This window comes from Myotis myotis, unplaced genomic scaffold (assembly GCF_014108235.1).
Source record: "Myotis myotis isolate mMyoMyo1 unplaced genomic scaffold, mMyoMyo1.p scaffold_m19_p_2, whole genome shotgun sequence".
NCBI lineage: Eukaryota > Metazoa > Chordata > Mammalia > Chiroptera > Vespertilionidae > Myotis > Myotis myotis.
The window spans coordinates 160,766,408-160,777,201 of NW_023416324.1; positions in this window are offsets into that span (position 1 = coordinate 160,766,408).

Here is a 10,794-nt window from a genome sequence, read left to right on the forward strand (position 1 = left end):
AAGGAACATTGCTTCTTTAAGACCCAGGTCCACTCCTGAGGAGGGAACCACTGGGGCTCAGCTCCTGGCCTTCTGGAAGCTTTGGAAAAGCAGCTTGTGAAGTGGAGACTTTTTCTACCTCTTCCAGGGACTGAGTGTCTTGAGCGTCGCCGCCATCTCCTCCTCTTGCCCTGAGCGTTTGGATCTCTCTTTGTTCAGTTTGTGAACCAGGGAAGTAACTTCTGCTTTCAGCATCCAGTAGGTCCTCATCACCTTTCTGTAGGTGTTGCTAAGGCTGGGTATATTGAATGACTCTCTCTCACGCCTGGCACCATCCAAGGATGACCCGATCCCCGTGCACTCCTCTCTAGCTGCGCTGTACTTGTCAACGAGGTGACATTTCGCCTCCATCTGTGTGGCCAGTGATTTTGTGAGCTGCACTTCACATCTTACATAATGTCGACTCCGCATAGACCAAACAAGTCTGACTGTAAATACGAGACCCACCAAGAAGCCGGTGACAGGTGGACACTGGAGGATGTGGACAGGGAGGCGTGGACTAAGGCCGTCGGGAAGCAGTTCCACCGCCACCTCTCCCAGCTCCCCAGGGATGAGCCCAAAGCCCAGCTCCACAGAGGACCGCAGCCTCTCCATGGACCATCTGCACAGGGACTGCCTGTCGCCAGGGAGCCTCCGGCCATAGCAGACAGGTGACACCCAACATTCCACCCAGAAACCGGCCAGTAAATGCTACCCTCATTGGTCTTCAGTGATATTATTGGGGTAGGGGGAGATTTGTAAGTAACATGTCCTCATCTCCATGACTACCGAATGATCATTCTCCTTCATCTCTATATGTATGTTTTTGTATCAGCATACATTAAAATATAGTGAAAATAGCACTCTTAGGTGTATGACATGATTCATTTTTTAGACTTTATGCTTTCCTATGGTATCCAACCACCCTATCTATGCAGGCATACCTCACAGATGTTTTGTGTTTGGTTCCACACCAGTGCAACAAAGCCAGTATCACAGTCAAGCCAGTTGTAATGGTTTGCTGGTGGACAGTCTTGCCTTTATTTATTTATTTAAAATATATTTTATGGATTTTTTACAGAGGAAGGGAGAGGGATAGAGAGCTAGAAACATCGATGAGAAAGAAACATGATCAGCTGCCCCCTGCACACCTCCCACTGGGGATGTGCCCGCAACCAAGGTACATGCCCTTGACCGGAATCGAACCTGGGACCCTTCAGTCTACAGGCCGATGCTCCATCCACTGAGTCAAACCGGTTAGGGCAATAGTCTTGTCTTTAATTGGTAAAGAAGACATCTTCAGAGCACAATAAAGCGAACTTAATAAAACGACTGACATCTGTACATAGATCGTGTCTATCTAAAAAATGTGTTTTGTTTGTTTTTCAATTATAGTTGGCATTCATTGTTCTAGTAGCTTCAGGTATACAGCACACTGGTTAGACATTTATATAATTTGCTAAGTGACTCCCCTCACATATAAGTCTAGTACACACCTACTGCCATACATAGTTATTGCAACATTATTGTCTATAGTCCCTATTCTGTACTTTACACCCTGTGACTATTTTGTAATTACGAATTTTTACTTCTTTTTTTTTAAAAAACTAAAAATTTTAAATTATCTTTATTTTTCAATTACAGTTTATATTCAATAGTATTCTGTATTAGTTTCAGGTGTACGGCGCAGTGGTTAGACAATCCTGCACTTTACAGAGTGGTCCTCTGATATTTCAAGTACCCACCTGGCCCCACACATAGTTATTCTGATATTATTGACTATATTCCGTATGCTATAATTTACATCTCTGTGACTATTCTGTAACTATCAATTTGTACTTCTTCATCCCTTCACCTTTATCACCCAGTCCCCCAACCCGTCTCCCCTCTGTCAACCATCAGTCTGTTCTCTGTATTTATGAGTATGTTTCTACTTCATTTTTTTCGTTGGTTTCCACATGTAAGTGAAATCATATGGTATTTGTCTTTCTCTGTCTGACTTATTTCACTTAGTATAATACTCTTTAGGTCCATCCATGGTGTTGCAAAAAGTAAGATTTCATTATGGTTGAGTAGTATTCCATTGTGTATATGTACCACAACTTTTTTATTCACTTCTCTATTGATGGGCACTTGGGTTGCTTCCATATCTTGACCATTGTAAAGAATGCTGCAATAAATATGGGGGTGTACATCGTATTTTCTTTTGAATTAGTGGTTTGGGTTCCTTTGGCTATATTCTCAGAAGTGGAATTGCTGGGTCATAAGGCAATTTTATTTTTGATTTTTTGAGGAATTTCCACAGTGGCTGCACCAATCTGTATTCCCACTAACCATGCACTAGGATTCCCTTTTCTCCACATCCTCACCACACTTTTTTTGTTGATTTATTGATGATAACCATTCTGAAAGATGTGAGGTTGTGATTTGCATTTGAGAGACATATATTTTCATTTTCCCAAATATATATATATCTTTCAATCATGAGTGTTTTGAAATCAGTTTTGTCGTTCATCCCAGTGGTTGAAATGTCTTCTTCCTTCTCTCTTCTCTGTGAAGCTAGACTTTACTTATATATTGAAGGTACCATAATAATCATAAACCCAGCAATTGCCTTGTCTTTGCAGTCTCCAGACTGTATTCCAACACATTAGTCCTCATAATAACCCCGAAGTTAGATCATACAGATCCTTGTTTAATTGGTGAGGAGTCTAAAGTTCAGAGATTTTCCCAGGATCACTTGGTAGTACGTTAGTGCAGGAAAATTGGGATCCGAAGCAAGCAACACAATCAAGGGACTCTTCTTTTCTCTATGTAAACTGAACTTGGAGTAAAGATTCAGTTAATTTAGCCAACTTTTTTTTTTAAAGACTTTGGGGTTTGAAAAGATTGGAGCAGGTCAAGAAAGAGGAAGATGAAAACACATAAATTATCAGAGTGTGATACACGAAATTTGTCCAGGTGATCTGTGGGCTGGCTCCACTGCATCACAGAAGGTATCCTGGATAACGTTGGGGCTTCCAAAGCAAACTCTGGGTTTGAATTTTTGCTCCATAACTTACCAGTTGTGTGATTTGGGGTAAGTTAAACAGTCTGAATCTTAGTTTCCTCATCTGTAAAGCAGAGAGAATATTATTTCTCATGGGGCTATTGTGAGGATGAAATTAGATCATATACCTAAACCTCTTTACACAGGAGATGCCTGGGCTATAGTAGGAATGAAAAAGAAAAGGTAGTTATTGTTAGTAGAATAGTATACATAACTTTTACTCCTTGGCACGAACTAATCATTTAACAAAAACCAGACATCACTTTGTTGGTGCCTTCTAGAAACAGTGCTGCTTTCTAATGACTTCTGGCAGTAGTTTTAAAAATTCTTGTTTGTTTTTATTTTCTGTAAAAATAGAACTAAATGAGATAGATCTTTGCCATTTTATTTTGCTCTCCAGCTAAATAGCGCATTAGCACTCCCTCACACTCCACCCTGCCCCATTGAAAAGAAAATAAAAAAAAAAAAGAACAAATTGAGAACGTATGGAAGCACAACTCAGAAACTTGAGCGTTTTCCATTTTGGCTTTTCTTGGAATAATTTGATGAAAGTCTGTGCTGTGGTTTTAAATGGCATTGGGATGCCCATCTTCTGTCCCTACCCATAAGCTCCTGAACATGATTGATGTTTCTCAATTTTAAGCTAGTGCAGATTTATGAGAATTTAAACACCGTAGTTGAAGTTATGGAAGGTTTAAAGGGATTAAGCAGGTTCAGCAGCACCTAGAAATATATAGGTGTTCTGTTTTTTTTTTTTTAAATCAGCATTTCCATGTTAAAATATTTTCAAGGATTCTCATAGTGTGGGTCTGAATCTATTTATTTTGGGCAGAGGAGTGAATTTTTAGGATTTCTCTTAGATGGAAAAAACTCTATCCCTCTATTGCTTCTGCTTTGTTTTCTGGGCTATGCCTCTGCTCTTTACTCATCCTTCATGCTTAGCTTGCTCTGTCTTCTCTGAGGTTTCCCTTCTCGTTATTCCTGTCCTCTCTCAAGTGGTTGATCTCTTAATGTTTCTCTATGTTCATGTATCTACAAGCTCAGCCTCTGACCCATGGACCTAACAGCAGCTGGAGGGAGCCTGACATTTCCTTGCCCTTGGCTTCTTGGTGAGGGGAGCCAAGGGATCCTGCTGGCAGGGGAAGGCTGTGGTAGATGATAGCTGCTTGGGTGGGAATGCCTCATGCCACAGGGGTGACAGATCCCCATGTTTACACCAGAGGGTGCAATGACTCCGCGCTGAGAGGGGCTGGTTGGAGTCAGGAGTTTCCAAGAAAAGAGCCCATTCAAGACAAAGCACACAGAATTCCCAGGCAGTTAGGTTTAGGAGAAGCTGTACTGGGCGACATTGCAAAATAGGTTCAAGGCACAAAGTGGGCACACACTCATTGCCATATTCTACCAATGTTTGGAAAAATCAACATTCTTCTCATTGCCAAGAAGTATTCTCATCAGCGTCTGTATGTCGCCTCTCAGGTTTCTTCCAAGTCCTAGGTCTGCCCACCCTGTCAAATCAGTGTGGGTGTGGGGAACATGAACTCGTTTTAATATCAGCCTGAACCAGACATCACTGGGAAAGGAATCGGAGAAGCTAATCCAAAGTCAAATAAAAATAATTTTGGTGAGTACATACCCACTGATTCCACTTATATGAAACCCTAGAAAAGACAAATCTAATCTAGAGTGACAGAAAGCAGACTGGGAGCCACCGTAGGGGAAGATTGACTGAGATGGGGCATAAAAGAACTTTGTGGGCATAAAAGAACTTTGTGAAATAAATGGGCTTTGTCTTGATTTTGGTGATGGTTGCATAGTTACATAAAATTGTAAAAACTCAATAAAATGTACAATTACAATGGTGTAATTATACATTGATTTTTTAAAAATATGTCTGCTGGGCATCTATACTCCTTATCCCCTCTTTTAGCGTGGACAATGGACAGCTGAGTATAAACCTTAGAATGCACCTCAATCTGTGAGTGGTGTTCAACTAGCCTATACTATGTACCATACAGGGCATGGGGATCGTCCAAGCGGTGGATAAAATACCTAATTAGTTATAACTGACTTTGGAATGCCCCCTGTGCCTTTTCATTCCCTGGGTACCACCTGACTGACAGACAGTCAAGAAATATGGAAGGGAAGCCAGATTAAACACTTATCAGGGAGAGACAACAAAAAGATGAATGACCACACAGATGATAAAGAACAGCTGACTTTGTGTGAACTGTGCATTATATAAAAGTGTAAAGTGATTGGTGATGTGGGGCAGATGCTCATCAGAAATGAAACCAACCACACCGAATGGTCCTGGCATCTGGGTAACAGGGGGTTTTCACAAACTCCATCTTTTCCAAGTCTCTAATTAAATTTTTTGATCTTGCTTATGTCAGGTACAGTGCCCTATTCATTCTGACATCCAAATATTCATTTTAAAGTTGGCCAGGCTACCCAGAGGATGATGTAAATAGATCAAGGCTGGAGCTTAGATTTAGGAAATTGGACATTTTCCCCCTGTTGTGTGACCTTCTGAAAAATCACTTAGTTTGTTTATTTATTTGTTCACTTACTCATTTATTCAATGAAATTACCAAGTACTTGCTACAAATCAGGCAGTTTTCAAGACACTGGGGGGTCTTTGCTTTCCTCTGGGCTTTGCTTTCCTCATTGTAAATGCTGATTCTTGGATCCCTGCACCACCCTACCGCTGTGCTGATAGATAGCATGGGTAGTGGAGTGGTCAGGCTCTGAGATCCTCAATGCTCAAGCTCTGAGATCCTCAATGATAAAGCTATCTAGGTGGTATAACAAAGATATGACTCCCTAACCTCTCTGCTCTTTATCTTTCCAAAAAGTAATTTTAGGCCACATAAAGCATCTTTGCAGCTGCTCTGTCTGTGGAGTAGGCTTCTTTCTGTTCTACTGCTTCACTAATAAGCTCTCTTTCACTTTTAACTCTAAAAACAAAAAGTATCTTTGCCATAAAAATTTTCATGAAAATGAAATTAGGCATTTTAGTTTTGTTTGTAGAAAAATGCCCATAAAAAACTTCTAAGGCAGTTTGAAAATTAATTCCCAGTTGCTTCAAAGCACAAACTCATACAGTTATAAATTAACATTTGGACTAGCACAGGGCAGCAGACCAAGGCTTTTGTCCAGCATTTCTCCTTAATTTGCAGTGTTCCCATTCCCACCCACCCCATCTTTAAGCAAAATCTAGATGTCAATAGACACAAAGTTACTTCTCTTTTTGAAGTCCTTCTCACACTTATCTCTAAGCATACAAGATCTTCTTCCTTTTGGATTATCAAAGCAACTCCCAGAAAAGTCTGATAGAGTTGGATTCAAATTCTACTCTGACCGTTTATAACATGTGATCCAGGAAAAGTGATGTGGATCAGTTTCTTCACCTAGAAGTGGGAATAAAAATATCTTCTCTGAGTTTTTGTGTAGTTTAAATAAGATAATGAATATAAAAAATACATATCATGGGCCCTAGCCAGTTTTGCTCAGTGGATAGAGCGTCGGCCAGTGGACTAAAGGGTCCCGGGTTTGATTCTGGTCAAGGGCATGTACCTTAGTTGCAGGTTCCTCAGCCCTGGTCAGGGTATGTGCAGAAGGGAACCAATTGATGTGTCTTTCTCACATCCATGTTTCTTTCTGTCTCTCCCTCTCCCTTCCACTCTCTCTAAAAATCAATGGAAAAAATATCCTTGGGTGAGGATTAACAACAACAACAAAATGCATAACATGGTGTCTAGCCAATCATAGAAAACCAATTAATTGGTGGTTGTTATCAAAGCCTAGCAGAAATTAAGCCTGGGGTTGAAGAGAAAATGTCCATCACAGAGTAAAAAGTATTCTTTTGATTCTTGGAATGGAGGAACCTGGAACTTCAGCCTTTGCTGAGTGAGTGGCTACTGTTGGGGGATAGCATCTTCAGATTATGAAGTTCAAGAATAGTATATGTCTATTTGGGAGAAGGGTTGGCATTCTAAAGGGGGAAATAAGCTATCTTCATGCCCTTGACCCAAGAATGAGAGAGTTTTCTTTATAACCCAACATTCAGCTATAGGAAGAATTCATCTGGAACAGTGATTGAGAAAAAGTCATACCCGGCTGGCTCTGATGGCTACTCAGCAGACGCCACAGTCAGATTACCTCTACATCACCCTAGGGAAACGTTGACATCTCCTGGCCCTTTTCAAAGTTGACACTGTTCCACCAAACAGGTCTTAATCAGTATCACAAAGAGGGCTGAGAACCTGAAGATAGAATGTGCCTGCTGTTCCAAGAATAACTGACAACTGGCTCCGGCTGTGATTAAAGTTGGTTGGACTTCACAACCAGTAGAACAATGACTACACTCATGAATTGAACTTCTGATTACTCTCCTATTCCAATGTCCTTCATCTTTCCTCCACAGGGACAGCCAGCTGTGCTGAGAGATTTGTGGTGTTAGCACCTGTATGTGTTGGGTGGACTTCATTACTGTGCAATAAAATCTAATATGAATGACTTGAAAATATGAGCTCCACATAAAGTCCACTATTTATTGTAAGCTCCACATGGGCAGGGACCATATCTGTCTTTTATCTGATTTATATCCAGTATCAAGCACAGAGCTTCTTGGGTAACCAAACTTCTTGTCTGTGTCTCTGGGAACTCCCCAATCATCAGCAAACTGGAATGGTTGGTCACCCTAGGCCTGGAACATATTAAGTGCTCCGTAAATTTTTGTCAAACAAAAGAAATAAATAAGCAGTAGAAGTGTAACTGGAATTATAATGCAATAAGTTGGATTAACTGCTATGGATAGGGGTATACCTCCAGCAGATACTGATTTGAGGTTGAGCTTGGTGAAACCAGCACTTGAGTTTGATGGTATGTAGGACCAGTCTTGGGCTTTAAATACCATCTCATTTCTGTCCCTTCTTCTGACCTTAATTTAAACTTCTTGGCCATTAGTCAGAACAGGCTGTACAGTTTCAAAACTGTTAAAGCATGGCCAAAACATTTTTTTTCTTTTTTCAATATTTTTAATTTTATTTCAGAGAGAGAAAGGGAGAGGGAGAGAGATAGAAACATCAATGATGAGAGAGATTTGTTGGTTGGCTGCCTTCCACACACCCTCCACTGGGGATTGCGCCTACACTGAACCATGCCACACCAGCTGGGCCATGATTAGGATTTCTAAGGTCTCTTTTTCCACTTGGTAAATTTCCTACCCTTTCTACATAGAAGCTTTGGGGTATATGCACTTAGGAAGGGAAGAACATTTCTCCACTCAAAGTAATTCAATAATCTTTTATTGAGTGACTGCTCTGGGCAGTAATGCAGGGCATTCAAAGTGAGTGAAATAGCATCCTTGCCCTTAGTAGTGATCAATCTAGTGGGGGTACATGTAATTAAACATATATAATTATTTATGACATGAAGTGGGCTTGCTACATGCATGCTAGTTCAATGATTTTAATTGTGCCCTAGGGGGGAGAGGGAGATTAATTTTGAGATGTTATGGAATGCCTTATTGAAAGAGGTGGGATTTAAGGTGGGCTTTGAAGAGAGCATAGGACTTCAAAAACTGGCTATGGGAGAGAGTGACTTACCAGGTTGAAGAAAGAGTATGGGCATGATAATTAGTCGGATTAGGCTACTCATTACAAACACCTGACTATAGGGCTTAACTAAATGTAGTCATATTATTCTTACATAACAAGCAGTCTGAGCCTGATGCAGCAGCTTCAAGGTGTCATCAATGTCCCTGGCTTCTTTTCTCTTTCTGTACCTCAGTTCTTAGCTTATGGCTTTGTTGCCTCATGCTCTCAAGATGGCTGCCCCACTCAAGTCTTCTGTTTGTGAAACAGGTGGGGAAAAAGAAGAAAGAAAGGGAGGAAGGAAAAAAACGAGAACAGAGAAAAAAGAAAGGTATATGAAAGGGAAAGACAGGGTATATGTGAGGAGGACAAACACTTTCCCCAACTCCCTAGCACACTTTCTCTGAGTCATATCTCATGACAACAAACAAGTTAGATGGCCATCCTAGCTGCAAGGGAGTCAGGGAATGTGAGCATTTTATCTCTAGACACATTGCCCTCCTGAATAATATTGCAGTTATTTTAGTAGGGAGGCATGGGAGACTGTATTTTGGGTAGGTAACCAGCAGTGTCTGTGCCTTTGAGCAGAAGCTTAGGGATGGGAGCATGATAGGAATTGCTGGATAAATCAGAATGAAGAGCAAAATCTTATGCCTGGAATGGAGTGTGTGTGTGTGTGTGTGTGTGTGTGTGTGTGTGTGTGTGTGTGTGTGTAGGCAGGACATGATAGAATGAGATGGCTTATGGAGTATGGAGAGGAATAAGATGACGAAGATAAGACTGGAAAAAGGTGAGCCAAATGCCAGAGTCATGTGGCTTTCACTTGGCTCTTTAATTTCTCTGCAAAAGCTCAAGAATAGCCTAGATGACTTTTTCATGTTTCATGGGTTGGCATTCATCCTTTACTCCCAGCATTTTCCCTCCTCAGTCTCATGTTATTCAGCACTTTGGATAGAGATATAAAAAACAACACTTTTGAACCTCATGTCAAGATCAGAAGAAGATGATGGAAATACTTAAATCACTTTATTTCCCTTAATTCACCTGTTGCCCATATTTCAAATTTTTATTGATATATATATATATATATGTATATATATATATATATATTCCATTAATTTCCTTGGGCATTATACATATCAAGCTTTTATTATGAAACAATTGTAATTTTAGTATTGCTAAATACTAACCAGAAAAATGCAAATACAAAAACATCTATAATAATAAAAGGGTAATATGCTAATTAGACCGGCCATCTTCCAGACATCATTCTGTACATCCTTCCTGACAAAGCTGGGGCCAGAGGGAAGCCAGCCTGGGTCCCGGGTGCCTGCGGGTGGCCGAAGGAGGGAAGTCCGGGTCCTGGGTGCTGGAGAAAAGCCAGTGCCAGCAGCCGGAGGAAGGAAGGCCTACTCTTGCATGAATTTTTGTGCATCAGGCCTCTAATAATACTTATAAAAATACACACACATATATTTCTGTATTTTATATACATACACAAATATATATATATACACACACATATATGTTTTTTCATAACAAATAGCTGAAGAAGTACAAAAAGCTTACTAGTATAAGAGAAAGTTATGATGTTATTGTAATGCAGTGACCCGCGGAGATGACCACCAGGGACTCAGATCAAGATTTAGGAGTCTTTATTAAGCTGGCCAGTGACTACAGTTACAGCACCATGCCGAAGCAAAGGTTGAACTGCAGTGCCGACTACAGGAGTTACAGCGTTTTTATTTGCAAAAACCACAAAGTTAGTTACAAAGCCTTGTTTACACAATTTGTTCCCGACACAGTACAGCATCAGTACAGTGACCACTTTCCTATCTATGTGTTCTAGGAACAGAGAGCACAGTGTGCACCGCCTGGCCAAAGCGCCAGATATGCAGCCCAGCACATTATAATTCTAAGTCAACAAACCTCTTTTTGTAAAGGGTCAGATAGTAAATATTTTTAAATTTGCAGGTCATACGGTCTCTGTCACAACTAGTCATCTCTGCTATTGTAACACAAAAGCAGCCATAGACACTAAGTAAATGAAGGGGCATGGTTGTGTTCCAATAAAACTTTATTTACAAGCCCCCTGATCTAAGTAAACAACAGGAAGAGGTTCTTTCTCTC